The following is a 15462-nucleotide window of genomic DNA, read 5'->3' as shown; positions in this document are numbered from 1 at the left end:
TGGCGACGCAGCATTTCTGCTGCGCACCGACCTGATGCGGCACTATCCGGGGAGGGGACTAGACGAAAGAAAAAAGGTCTTTAACTTCCGTCTCTCCAGGGCACGCCGATGCGTAGAAAATGCCTTTGGGATTTTAATGTCACGATGGCGGGTTTTCCTTGGCACAGTGGGAAGCGAGGAAGACCTAGTCACCGACATAATGAAGGCTGCAGTGTGCCTGCACAATTTTTTGATGAGACACTGCGTATTGCCCTGGCAATTATGGCGATAAGCAATGTGGGGACACAATGCGTGATGGACAGTGGCGCCACAGTGTAACCCAAATTGGAACTCAGACACAATCATCCACCACCCGCCCAACTTCAGGTGCCATGGCAATGACAGATGAAATAGCAGACTATTTTACGTTTGCAGAAGGTTCATCGCTGTGGTACCTGAAGGTTGTCAGGCGCTGCTAATGACTTTTTTAGTTAGTGGTAGATTTTTATGGCGCAAGGGCAACTGAGGCCAAAGAGCGCCAAACACAAGGTTGATGGTCGACTCAGGTTAGTGGGCAGTAAAAGAGAAGGGTAAGAAACATTGGTGTATAGGGCCTAAAATAATTGAGTAATGGTTACATTTAATGATTATGGGCAAAGCGTACGACATTTACAAGGTCACGCAGCCTCAGCAACAGTCCTTGTCAGGACAAGGAGTGCGGAGTGCCTGACATGTGAGATAAAAAATCTCAGCCATTTCCTCAGGAATGAGACAAGGCTGAGTTCAATGGAAATATGAAATTGCACGTAGGAAGCCTACACTCGCTAAAAACTTAAAAACTCTTTTTAATGAAAACATTTGGTAGTCGCCGAGAAAGAAGGACGGGTGCGGAGGTATTTGGTTTCTGTACAGTTCTGGGAAGTGACGTCTCCTATCTGGTTCTAGCCTCTTGCACATGATTAGAACATGAATGACGGACAGTCGATCACCACATTTTGGACAGTGCGGTGCTGGAGAACTGTTTAGCAGATGTGAGTGTGTTGCATGTGTGTGTCCTTTTCTAAGCCTGCATAGTGCAACCTCTTTATGTCTGTCGCGTTTCTCGGTAGCATATCTTCCTATTAATGGCTTTATTGTGTGCAATTTGTTTTCAATTGCTCCATCCCATTCTTCTTGCCATTGCCTACGGATTCTGTTTCTAATCTGTGGCCTGAGGTCCTCGTAGGGTATATTATCTATGTCAATAGTATTACGGAGAGCAGCTGACTGCGCAAGTCTGTCAGCTACCTCATTTCCAGCTATGTTGCAGTGCCCCGGTACCCAGCACAGTGTGATTTTAAGTTTAGATTTGTGAGCCGACATGAGACATTTTAGAAGGAAATTAGTTATTGGATTTTTATGCTTTTTACCTGATGACAACGCAGTCACTGCACTGAGGGAGTCTGTATATATGATGGAGGCTGGTTGTTTATTCTGTAGGATGTGCTTTACGGCTAAGAGGATGCCACAGCATTCTGCAGTAAATATGCTTGTATGTTCGTTCATTGTTTTCGATTCGGAGAATTGAGGGCCATGTGCGGCACATGCGACAGCTGAAGACTTAGAGGCGTCAGTGTAATACTCTGCACACCTGTATTTTGCCTGCAAGTACATAAAGTGCTGATTTATTTCGAGCGGATGCCCATGTTTGCCCACCTCAAGAAATGACATATCACAGTGAACAGCGTGTATTTCCCAGGGCGCAATGGCGTCTTTGTGGGACACCACCTGGAGGTTGGAGGCCGGTATCTGCAGGCTTTCAATCTGTGACGCGACTCTAACAGGATATGGTGGCGTTGCTGATGGTCGTCTCAAGAACAATTGGGTGTTGCTTGTGTCCCGCAAGAGTTCACCAGATGGATGCTCTGCATGAGAGAGCACCTTAGTGGCGTACACTATGCTTGTGCACTGCCTTCGTCGTTCCAGTGACCATCTGTTCGCCTCAACATAGAGGCTGGCTATTGGGCTAGTTCTGAAAGCACCAGTGGCCAGACGGAGCCCAAGGTGGTACACGGGGTCAAGCATCTTTAGCGCAGACTTTGATGCTGATTCGTACACTACCGAGCCATAGTCAATACGTGATAGGACAACGCTATTCAGAAGGTTCAGTAGACAGTCACGGTCTGTACCCCATGACTGATGGGAAAGGATCTTTAGTAAGTTCAATGCTTTCAAGCATTTCAATCGCAACTGCTTTATATGTGGAACAAAGGTGAGCTTTTTATCTACCACAACGCCTAGGAATTTGTGATCTTGTTTAACGGCTATGGTCTGCCCGTTCAGTGTGATGTTGGGGTCTGGCCTAATGCCACGCTGCTGAGAAAAAGGTAAACAGACGGTTTTGCCACAGTTGAATTTAAACCCATTTTCATCTGCCCAGCTTGAGAGTTTATTTACCCCCAACTGAATTTGCCGTTCACAGATGGCCAAGTTGCAGGATTTGAAACTGATCTGGACATCGTCAACGTAAACAGAGTAAGAGATAGTTTTGGGCAACACACTGCTTAGAGAGTTCATTTTAACTATGAAAAGCGTGCAGCTGAGAACGCCACCTTGGGGAACACCATTCTCCTGCATGAACCGCTTCGATAGAGCATTTCCAAGACGAACCACGAAGGTGCGTTCGTAGAGGTAGCTTTCTATAGTATTGAGCATGTTTCCCGAGACTCCAAGAGAATGCAGATCACGGAGAATGCCATAACGCCAGGTCGTGTCATAAGCTTTTTCCAGGTCAAAGAATACAGAAAGACAATGTTGTTTATGGATAAAGGCATCCCTGACATAAGATTCAAATGCTACAAGCTGGTCAGTTGTCGACCGACCAGACCTGAATGCAGCTTGACGTTGGTCAAGAAGGCCGTTATATTCAAGGAAATAAACGAGGCGGCGGTTTATCATTTTTTCAAACACCTTGCACAAGCAACTAGTCAAGGCAATGGGCCTGTAACTAGCTGCAAGCGTGGCTTCCTTTCCTTGTTTGAGGATTGGTATGATAACAGCCTCTTTCCAGGCTTTGGGTAGGCGCCCAAAGGACCATATCTTATTAAACAGAAAGAGGATGCTTATAAGGGTGTGTTCATGTATGTGCTTGAGCATGCCATAAGTAATCCTGTCTGGGCCTGCTGCTGAGTTGCCACATGTTCCCAGAGCCGCCTTCAATTCCTCCATAGTGAAAGGGCTATTGTACCCTCCTGTGGATGGCCTTTTATCACGGATAGGTTTCCGTTCCTCCGCTAGCTTGTGTCGCATGAAGGAGTCTGTATAATGTGCTGAGTTGAAGATATATTCAAAATGTGCTCCTATTGCATCTGCTTGGTGTTCCAGTGTATCACCAGCAGTGCTGACCAGAGGCACTGGGTGAGCACTGCGCCCTTGAAGTGCTGTAAGTCTGTTGTACACTTTATGTGTATCTGTGTAGGAGTTTACAGAGGAAAGGAATGAGCGCCAGCTTTCCCGTTTGGATGCACGTCGGATACGCCTGCCATTTGCTTTAGCACGCTTGAAGTCTATTAAATTGTTAACTGTAGGGTACTTGCGGAATTTCGACCATGCTTTGTTTTGGTTCTCACTGGCATTCTTGCACTCCGCATTCCACCATGGTCTACGTTTGTTTTGTGTCTTATTTGATGTCTGTGGGATTGACTTCTTTGCGGCTTCTATAATATGCAGAGTGATCATGGATTGTAATTCGTCTATCCCTAGGTCTACGATTGGAGAACTGGGCAGTTCTGAGAGTTCTGGGAACTTCTTCCAATCAGCAGCCTGTTCTTTAAATTTCCTATGATTATTTACAACCATATTTATGTTTCCTGTGTGTTTTAAGCAAACAGGAAAATGGTCGCTTCCGTACAGATTATCGATAACAGCCCACTCAGTGGTTGCCAAGAGCACCGGAGAGCCAATAGCAAGGTCTATTGCTGTGTATGAGTTGTGTGCTAAAGTAAAATATGTTGGGTCTTTTTTATTAAATATACAGGAACCGGAGGACAATAGAAATTTTTCGATTAGTGCACCTCGGGAATCAACTCTTGAACATCCCCATAGTGGGTGGTGTGCATTGAAATCTCCAACCAACATGAATGGATCCGGGAGCTGGTCAATAAGTTTTTCAAATTCTTGGACGGATAGGTGATGGTCCGGAGGAATATATAGGGAGCATACAGTTATTATTCTACCAAAAGTTAGAGCCCGTATTGCCACTGCCTCTAAATCTGTAACTAGTGTGATACTCTGACAGGGAATTGTGTTCTGCACAACAATAGCGACGCCACCCGATGAGTGGGCAGTGTCTTGCCTGTCTTTCCGGTATACTGCATATTCTTTGAGAAAGTTTGTGCGTGTTGGGTTTAAGTGTGTTTCCTGTAGGCAAAGTATGTTTGGTTGGTATTGTGCAAGTATTTCATATATGTCATCCAGATTCCTGAGTAGCCCTCGGCAGTTCCAGTGTATAATGCTCTCAGCAGCCATTTTTGCGAGTGATAAGGAGACGGGTTATTCAAGTGTCACCGCCTTTGTTAGGCGGCTTGACTGGCGGATGTTTTTTCTGTTTGAGGCGGTCTAGAAAACTCCGCCTCTCTTTGGGGGATTCTCTCAGCGTCTGAGACACTGAGGATCCCGGGGTCACTTCCATTGCTTCCGGCGGAGACTCGGAAGCGGATGAGGGTTTGTCAAGAAGGGTAGACTCCCTCTCAGTTGTCTGTGTTGTTCCAGAGGAGTGTGAGAAGTTGACCTCTGGAACTTGGAAGGTTGGTGCAGCCGATGGCTGCTTGCTGGGGGGCCGAGAAAGGCGCGCATCAGCAAAGCTGTACTGCGTGCCCACCGTAACTAGACGCCGCCCGGCCCCCCGGCGCGCTGCGTCAACGTAGGATCTTGCGGAGAGAAGCGAGAGCTTCTTCCGGGCTTCAGGGAATGTTAAGTTTTCGGTTACCTTGATTTGAATTATTTTTTTCTCATTTTGGAACATTTCACAGGTTCGCGAGTACGCAGCGTGCGGCCCATGACAGTTGGGACATTCTGTTTGAGTGGCACTGCAACTTTCGGTTGGATGCTCGTGAGCACCACACTTTGCACAGGTGAGTTTTCCGCGACATGTGTTGGATCTGTGTCCGTACTTTTGGCACTTGAAGCATCTTCTCGGGTTTGGGACATAGGGGCGGACTTTGCAGTGAATGAACTCTGCTTTCACAGCGTCTGGTAGACGGGAACGATTAAACGTCAAGACGATATGGGGTGTCACTACATCTTCACCGTTTCGCCTTATGGTGATGCGGCGTAGGGCGATGACACCTTGATCTCTGAAGCCATCGAGGAGGTCAGAGTCTGTTTCGCGGATCAGATCACGTTCTGATATGACGCCTTGAACTGTCTTTAGACTGCGATGGGGGGTAACGGACACCTGTAAGTGGGCGAACTGCTTTTGCTTGAGGAGGATGTCGGAATGATCTTTCTTTGACACTTCAACAAGAAGATCGCCGGATGACAGTTTCTTTGCTTCATAGTTTTTGCCTATCAGCTTCTCAAGGGTCCTAGCGATAACAAAAACGGACATTGCAGCAACGGAGTCATTGTCTACTAGAGAGTGTATAATCAGGAAGCGTGTGAAGTGATCACATTGAGTTCGAGTTTTGTCAAACATGTCTTCGGTGCGGCCCCTTTTCAGGGACCGATCGGGTTTTCTGGAAGAAAAAGTACTCATGCGATATGGATATGCCGACGGTTCCTAGAATGTCACCTGTGTTTCACCGTCTTATTCACAGGAAGGTCCCGGGGCTCGACGCCTGATACACAGACGAAGAGCCCATCGGCCGGAGCTTGACCATGGCCCCGACCGCCACCGTTCATGGTTTCTACCCTTCACCTCAAAACCTTTCGCCACGGTGCGGATGACAGCTTCGGTATGGGGGCTAAGGGTCCGTGGTGGCGCCAAGCACCATCACCTTGATATTCAAGGTGCCCTTGCGGGCTAATGACTTTTTTTGACTGAATTATAATTGATTTCATATTTCACTTTTTGTATGTGTGTATGTAAAAAATGTATATGTATTTTTATTTTGCTGTTGCTTTTTTCACACGTATTGCATAACTTGTACCTCTTCAGCGTCGTAAGAATTACTTTGACTCTTATCATCATAAATAATGTCTACTTCTAACACTGTTTTCTTTATTCAACTTCTTTCCCTGCATTTAATATGAACTACTGTTCAATGTTTTGCAATGGTCACATACCATTGCTGAACGAGAAAACGAAAGTGTTCAATTATCGGCTTTCAAGGGCACGGCGCTGTGTAGAAAACGCCTTTGGCATTTTGGTCTCACGATGGCGTGCCTTCCTTGCTACCACTCGTCTTGCATACACTATGATTTGGTTTGAGCTTCTAAGCTGTTCCTTTTTACTTAGTTTTTGCATAACAGATAGCAAGCAGCACAGTTAATGCAGTGTTGCAATTGTGTTGTTTTAGCTTTTGCTCTGAAGAACAAAAATAAAAGAAGCCATTGGGAAGGCACTTTGGTGTTTTAATTCAACACGGTGAACACATTAAAAATAAAAATAAATTAATGAGACACGATGAAGAAGTGATGTTTATGAGCTTAATGATCAAGTTCAGCATTGATCTGCATTATTTTAGCCTTGCAGGCCGCCGCTTTTTGCTTAGGCCACCTGTCAAAGGTCATCCCAACTGACAAGCCAAAAGCTTCATTCTCTGTCATTTTTTTTTGTCAAACAGCGAAACGATTTGTTCATCTAGGCGTCCCCTTTCCGTGTGTTCTGTGTGCGTCCTTGACTATTTTGTTGTGTGTTGTACGCTGTTTGCAATTGTTGACTGTCACGTGTTGTGTCTTGCGTGGAAACTTGATCATTAGGAGATGCTGCAGCAGGATAGGTCAAAAACTCTGATGGCGGTGAGGTTTTCCCGGTCATTGCGTTGACAATGTCTTCAACACTACTTTGTCCGGATTCGTTGCTGTCAGACCAATTTCCTCCTGATGGTTATGGCGCCAAGTTGCACGTGGTTCTAAATGAACGAAACATTAGTGAGCGTGAGAAAAACTGTGCACTCCATATAAAAAAATTAACATTAAACGACATCTACATTTCAATCATCATGCTTCACAAAACACTGCCCCTAGCTAAAGTCGTCCAGTTACTGCTTGGTGCATCCCTGGACTCTGCACTTTGGCGCTGACACTGTAGCGTAAGAAATTTCACGGTAGGCCACGCGAATGTGCTCACGTAAACGGGAAATGTTTGGCTGCACGAAATGATTTGCACCAAAATAAATCATTACCGACGCTTTGCACTCATTGTCATGAAAGAAAAAAAAGAAAATGCGAGACATCACGCGCAACACAGTAAAAACAAAGTCGAAGCATCACGTGAACAAATACAAAAGACCTTTTGATGCGAACAGAACGCCAGGAAATGACTCACTTGCAGCAATCGCCAAACACAACAGCTATACACTGAAATAACATACCTGAGGCTAGCTTTCCATTCACCTGATATGAGGACCTACTTAACATCTTCCTTAGATCCTCATCCTTGTAACTTATCGGGAAGGCATTGATACAAAGAAAATTAGAAACGCTGCTGACTCGCTTTGTAACGATGTGAACAGAGAACCTTCATGTAAGCGAGCGAGCGCTTGCGCCTCCGTACCGGCAGCGGTGTCCAATACAGTGTACACAAAACAATTCACTGAAGTCATAGACAAGTTACGCGCTTGCCTCCAGAGCAGCTGTGCTCAAAATAAGCCGTGCACAGTCCTGAATCATTCTATTACAAAAACCAAGAACATTTAGCGAGGCGGTAAATTGGCCGCGTCGAGTAAAACGTCATGATGATGATTATTTATTGGCATCCCCTTTGAAACGGGGCGGCGACAAATAGTCACTTAGCCTGCTTGGTTTAATCAGGTATACTATACATGTTCATTATCTAGCAGTTTTGTAAACCTTTCATTATTCTTTTTGTTTTTTTTTTTTCAAAATTTACCTTGTACCACTACCTATGATTTTTAGAGATCAGGTTGTATCCATCTTTTCCCTGCTTTTTTTCCACCAGTACTCTAATCGTCTCTTGCTTAACTCTACGGCTGATTTGTTGACGTTTCCTTACACTTTAAACCCAAGCGCTTCAGGGCACGTTACCAACGGTTCTCGCTGGGTGGATCCCGTCGCATTCCATTAGGATGTGCTGAGTGGTCTCTGGATCTTTACTGCAGCATACACATGCCTCAACTAGTTCCGAATATTTGCTCCGGTATGTTTTGGTCCTTAGGCAACCGGCTCGAACCTTAAATAGCAAGGCACTGCCCTTTGTGTTATCGTACAGATTTTCCCTTCTAATTTCTTTCTTCTCATTCTTGTAAATATCCATTGTCATTTTTGTTTCCATTCTTTGCATCCAATTCACGGTCTCTATTTCTCTCACTTTTTTTCTGATGACTCCTGGTTGTCTATCTTCAGTTTCGATTATCCTATACATGGATGCCAACTTCCTTGACCTCTTCCTCCATTCTGTGTCCGCGTTTTTCATGTACAGATACTTGCGCACTTTAGCCGCCCATTTATTTTCATCCATGTTCTTGAGCCTTTCTTCAAAACTAATTTTGCTCTGTGCTTATCTGACTTCAAAAGAGGCCCAACCCATGTCATCCTGCACTGCCTCATTTGTGGTATTACCATGGGCTCTCAAAGCCAACCGGCATACTGATATTTGGTTAACTTCCAAACCCGGCAAGATATCCGATTTTAAGCATAGAATGGCATTTGCGAATGTTAGCGCTGGCACCATTACTCCTTTCCAGATTCACGCACCATCTCATACTTATTGTGGCCCCACAGTGCTCCGTCTTTCATTATTGCTGTATTCAGCTTCCCCTTTATTTTCAGATTATCTTGGTGGTTGCTTGAGTAATTCTTTCCTTCGTTTATTTGTACACCGAGGTACTTATATTGCTTCACTATGGGTATTACTTGCTGTTGAATAATGAAGAGACGAGTAACAGAAGGTCACTGGACTGATGTACGCAGACGACATTGTGTTACTAGCGAACAATAAAAAAGATTTACAGATACTTGCGAATATCTGTGGGAATGCAGCGACAAATCTAGGCCTTAAGTTTAGCACAGAGAAATCAGGAATTATGATATTTAATGAAGAGACGAGTAACTTCGTGGTGTGAAAGTATCATAATTCCTGATTTCTCTGTGCTAAACTTAAGGCCTAGATTTGTCGCTGCATTCCCACAGATATTCGCAAGTATCTGTAAATATTTTTTATTGTTCGCTAGTAACACAATGTCGTCTGCGTACATCAGTCCAGGGACCTTCTGTTGCCGTGGGGAATCTCGTACCGTGGGGAATCTCGTACGTACGACCGTGTCCGGCAACGATTCTTTTGGCCTGGTCTGCACCGATTTGTCCGCCACTATGTCGCTTCGTGAGAGTTATGTCAGCGCCGGAAGAAGCCGTCTGCGCTCCCTGCTGGTCGACTCCAACCTCTTGACGTTCCTGCTGAACCCTTCTGTCGCGTTGGTGTAGACCTCCTGGGACCTTTCCCCACATCTACCTCCGGCAATAAGTGGATTGCCGTCGCAACCGATTATACAACTCGGTTTGCGATCACCAGAGCCCTCCCAACCTCCTGTGCAACCGACGTAGCCGACTTCCTGTTGCACGACATCATTCCTCACCACGGCGCTCCTCGTCAACTTCTTACCGACCGGGGTCGCTACTTCCTCTCTACAGTTGTGGACGACTTGCTCCGCTCCTTTTCTACCAAACACAAACTTACTACTGCATACCATACTGAGGTCTTACTGAGCGGCTTAATCGAACAATAACGGACATGCTCTCCATGTATGTGTCTGATGACCATCGTGACTGGGATACTGCTCTCCCTTTTGTCACATTCGCGTACAATTCCTCGCGCCACGACACTGCCGGTTACTCGCCATTTTATGTGTTGTACGGCCGCGATCTCGTACTGCCTTTTGACACAATACTGCCTACCCCTCAAGAGCCCGTGTCTGAGTATGCCCGCGACGTCATTGCCCGAGCCGAAGCACGCCAAGTTGCTCACCATCGCCTTTGTGCTTCCCAGATTAAACAGAAAAGCATTTATGACAGTCGTCACCGTGACGCTGGCTATGCTCCCGGGGATCTTGTCCTTCTATGGTCTCCGACCCGCCGCGTCGGCATCTGAAAAACTAATGTCTCCCTACTCCGGTCCTCACCGAGTCCTTCGCCAGGTGACCGACGTGACCTACGAGATCTCTCAGGTCGCACCTACTACTCGCTCCCTCCAGACTTCCCATGACATCGTTCATGTCAGCCGCCTGAAACGCTACCAGTCCTCTTCTACCTAGGAAGAACCGGGACGGCGCTCCCACGCCGTGCGGACATATGTTACACTGCTCTGCACAATATTGCTACATGACGAGGAAGAGGAACACGAGCTGGAGGGCTGAAGAAGACGACGCATCAGCGAAAAAAAAATTAAATTATGGGGTTTTACGTGCCAAAACCAGTTCTGATTATGAGGCACGCCGTAGTGGAGGACTCCGGAAATTTGGACCACCTGGGGTTCTTTAACGTGCACCTAAATCTAAGTACACGGGTGTTTTCGCATTTCGCCCCCATCGAAATGCGGCCGCCGTGGCCGACGCTTCAGTGACTGACTGGTTGTGTCAATCATTGTCAATCGTGTAAATATTGTAAATACATTTTCCCGTCTTGCTTCTTCCCTCAGTCACAATACTTATACCGAAAGATTATCCACCTTTATATTTTTTAAATGATAGTTTTCCGAAGGTGACACACTCATTTGCTTAATTGGACATGTATAACTTTTTCTATTTCTGCCAAGGTAAGTTTTCTACATGGTCTAACGACAATAAGACAAAACCTGCTGCCGAAGTTTCTTGAAACTGGCACTTCGGCTCAAAAGTTGACCTTCCAGCTCTGCATCCCCCCTTATCCCTCGCCGCCGTGAAGCTCGGAAACGAAACGAGAGGAGACAGTACAGGATGTAAAGATGAGTCGAAAGCGAAAGGGTGAAGAGGGGGACAGGGACAAGCGAGAACGTCCACGTCTTGCTTTCGTTTGGAGCTTCCCCGTCAGGGTACAACCACTAGAATGTTTGCACAGCGATGAAAGATTTTATTCTGAACACCAATCGGCTGCCTTCTTAAAACAGTCAGTTATAATAATTAATTACATATTTTTCGATTCACTTTATCATGATGACTGTTCAACTTTGAACACCGAGCAGAATACATCTCCCCCTAGTAATACTTTTTTTGTAAACTTTTTCCTGCATTTTTTCCATTCTTGGCCGATCCCCCACTGTGGTTATGTGGTATTTGTGCAAAGAAAAGAAAGGAAAAAAAAGCGACTGTCGATTTCCTCCAGGTAGGTCAGTCCGGGTTGCCGTCTACGTGAAACAGAGGCCAAAGAGGCATGTTGCCTTCGCCGGGGGGCCTTAACGGTCCGAACCCGGGCATCAGCTCAACCCCTACCCCCCCTATCCCCCTATCCCCATACACGGCTAAGCCGCGTACGGCTTCACACGGGAGGGTATAACCCCCATGTGCTTGGGTCCGTGGTTTCTCTATACACCGAACGCCTCCTGAAGGCTGGCGCAGAAGCCACTGCGGGGGTTTAGCATGCTTTTTTGAGTTCAAAGATGTGACCTTAACAAACATTTCTCTAATTTCAACGCAATCGTCCAGGAGCCAAAAACTATCAGTCCGAGAAAGGCTGCCAAATCCGGCAGACACCCTAAAATGGGTGCATAATCATAATAATTTGGACAGAAGTATCAAAAACTGCTGTCAAAGTGCATGCCGAAAGAAAAATCGAACTAAATTTCGCAACTAAAGCAATTTCTTACCTCACGCATATCATCACCATCGGCTCTGCACGGGAAGTTACCCGTTGAAGACGAAGAAGGGGCCGACTCCTGATGCGTTCCCCACAGGCGATCCGTCGTCCGAAACCTGTCACTTCGCCTTCACGCACAGCGACCTTGCCACGGAAAACGCAGCGCCGACTTAGGAGCAAGGCATCAAACACACGCAGGCCTACCAGCCACCACGGTCAAGCGCTCAGCCCCACAGTCAGCGACGGCGACAAGAGATCGCCAGCACCGAACGCCCAGGGCATCATTAGCCACGCGATGGCGGCGACTGCTGCAAGTTGCTGCGCGGTAAGCGATAATTGGCATCAGGTGCCTTTTAGAGGACAACTCCAGACACGATGAGAGAAAGCGATCCTGCTCGGTTATGCTAATACGACCCGTGTTCGTGAGACAAAGCGCCATTCATAAAGCGCCGAAAATGCGCTTAGCTGCAACTTGTATAGCGCAGAAATCATCGACGATTATTGGCAATGTAAAGGATAGCTGAACCTTTCTATAAGGCTTAATGAGTAGTTACACAGAAAAAGCCCAGCGATGGAGAAATTACCCTAACAAGAGTTGAATTTTAGGCCACCTGATGGAGCATAGTTATATACGGTGTAGCGCTATATACAGGAGTAAAGAAAGAGACCAACGGGACAAGCGCCTCTCCAGTATTTGGTCCCTTACATTGCGCTTTATTAAACAAATGGTGCGCTTGAAGTCGTACATTTCTTACCGAGAGGATATTTAGCTGGCGTTTGTTTTTTAATTGCTTGTTTCCTAGAGAACAGCGCCGTTAACCAGCACCTCCATAGCGGCAGTGTAGGTGGCTATAGATATAAGCTGATTCGTCGTATGTGTGTTGTGTCCAGCTGCGCGAGCTCCGGCGTGGAAGGTGACTGCCACTACGAAAACAGGCGAAAGAGCGAAAGAATGCGATTCGCCTTAAAAGACGTGACCGGCGCTTTAGGTCTGTTCTGCCAAATCATACTTTCGAGTCTCATTATTTATTTCAACTACTGTGAGCGCTCTCGGGCACTCGCAGAGTGGGTATTTTCATTAAAGAATGAGAGAAAGATAATTAGCAAGCAGACAAAACACAAGCGGTAAAGAAAAAATTAAACACAATACAGATAACGTTATCAAGTAGCACACTGCGTGTACCATACTGCATATAACCAACAACACACGGCACATGGAACTAATAGCAAACTAGAAGCGAATAGAACGATGCAATTACAGCATAGGGACAGCAATAGCAGCATGAAAACAACATATAATGCGTTGAGTTTATTCCATTCTTGTATTGTTCTGATTAGGAAGGTGTGTTCGAAAACCTCGACTCTAGACATGTAAGGTTTGCCAACATAACGGTGACAGGAACGAGACGACACCCTGCCAGGAGGCCACAAGTACAGGTCGGGAGTTATATGGGCCTGACGGGCTGCCCAGGCGTCGCTGCTGAAACGAAGGTCAGCAGAGCCCTCTACGCCGTGCCTATCGGTTCCGGATAGTACAAACGTGATGCCCTGCTGGTGAATGCGTGGCGCCGCGGTATATCTGCTCGTCTCAGCTGTGCTACGACTGGAAGTTTGGAAATTTCGTGCATGGAAGGAGGGGGGGGGGGGGGGGGCTTTGCAGCAGGCCTTCGGTCGTCAAGGAAGCAAAGCGCTGTGCCGATTGCGTGCACTGCGCACGAGAAGTCGCAGCACGCTACCGCTCAAGTCTCACGATGCCAAGCTGCAACGGAAGACTATTACCATACGTGTCTGTTCGCTTAAGCACCAACTCAGAACCCGGGCTCCTTCACAGTGAATTAACTAAGGAAACTAATATACAAATGAATAAGCGGCTGGCTGGCGTTAGCACCGTAACTGAGCTTGACGGGTTCTGGTACGCTGAGACTGCCGGTCACATGCATGCTTACGCCGCAATGGCGCATTTCTAGACGTGGCCATCGGCAAATACTGTGATTGAGTGTGTGTAGCCTTAGCGTTGACACGCAGTAGTTTCCACTTTCTTCTTCAGAAAAAGAACGATGCCGCAGCAAGTTTCGTTTGTTCTCATTCATTTGTTTACAGTAATATACAGGGTGTACCTTTTTAAGTTTTACGGAATGTTAAAAGTCGCCTGTGGCAGGTAGTATCATTCTTATTGTTGAGCTGGGTTATTCGAAGAGGCGGACATTAGTAGCACAAGAAATCGACACATATTCAACTAATTAACTAAAATTGACTAAGAACTTCTTAGTTAATGTAGAATATTGTAACCAACAGTTACGACAGCCGTTTCTATAAAGAAATGTCACAGTTTCGCCCTAAGGGCGAAGCAATGAATGCGATAGCAACACAGCAATGTCATACGAAGTAAGGTGAGCGGCTTTGGTAGCAATATGAATTGTAGTAAACATGAGCTGATTAAGTAAACAGGTGTGCTGCGGCGTAAGTAGACCGACATGAAGAGAGACTCGATGACCACGAGAAGGCTCGTGTGAAACGGTGGTGTTGATGAGAAGCGCTTCCCGTGGGCAGCGCGTGCGAAGGGACACACCTGTAGCGCTGCACTGCCGATCTGGGCAGCATTGCATGTGTAGCGTGCGTTGGAAAATGTGGCCCGACTATTACTAACTGAATGAACAAGCGTGGTGTGAGCGCGCACAAACACGAATAGATCACACTGAATGACTGCAGACAACGACTGTCAAAACGCTGGCAGCAAGCATACGCCGCAGCGGGCGAAGGTGCGTGCGGTCGATCGCTTCAACGGAAACTGAGCGGCGAATGCACGGCGCATAAAGGTCAGAGCCGTGTGGAGATAAGAGACGGTGCGGACGAGCGACGAGCGCGGTTGTTGGCAGAGTAGAAGTGCGCCCCCCCCCCCCCCCCCCCGGTCCCTCCGGCGCTGGCTTCCTGCTTCCTTGCTTGCGCGTGGGAGATTGAGTGCGTTCGCTCTCCGTGATAGCGCGCGTCCCCACACGCTTCCGCTCCGGCATACGGCGCGGCGAAGATTTTATCTATAGGGAACCTCACGGCGACGGCGACGACGACGGCAGAAATCCGGTTGAAGTGTCCATATAATTGCTATCGCAATAAAATTAATTTATTCTGCGCGAACCTGTGCCCGTCAACTAAAGGTTGTACCACGGCCGCTGGATAAAAAAAGGTGCGGCCTGCCGCGTCGCGCGCGCTGCTATGGGAGCGAACGTGACGGCCTGTAGTTGCATTGTAGGCCGCTTGGCTGTGCCGAACGGCGCTAGCTGTGTGGGATGGAACGCGTCGGCTTTCACGCAGGTTCTTCGAGAACAGTGCGGTGTTTTGCGACGGGAGTACGACGGACTTTCGATGAAGTCGACAAGCATTCAGCAAACTCTGTGACCAAGCTCACAATCTTATCTCTTTGTGGTGATGACAGCTGTCGGTCAATATCGATAGAGGCAAGGACACTGTCTAAAGTGGCAGAAGCTGGTGATGCTGCATAGAGGGTTGACACATCCGCAAGTTGTGCATAGCCATGAACAGACGCTATGGCTGTTCCCTTCG

Source organism: Dermacentor silvarum, chromosome 3 (assembly GCF_013339745.2).
Source record: "Dermacentor silvarum isolate Dsil-2018 chromosome 3, BIME_Dsil_1.4, whole genome shotgun sequence".
Taxonomy (NCBI): domain Eukaryota; kingdom Metazoa; phylum Arthropoda; class Arachnida; order Ixodida; family Ixodidae; genus Dermacentor; species Dermacentor silvarum.
Note: the sequence above shows the minus strand (reverse complement) of the source record.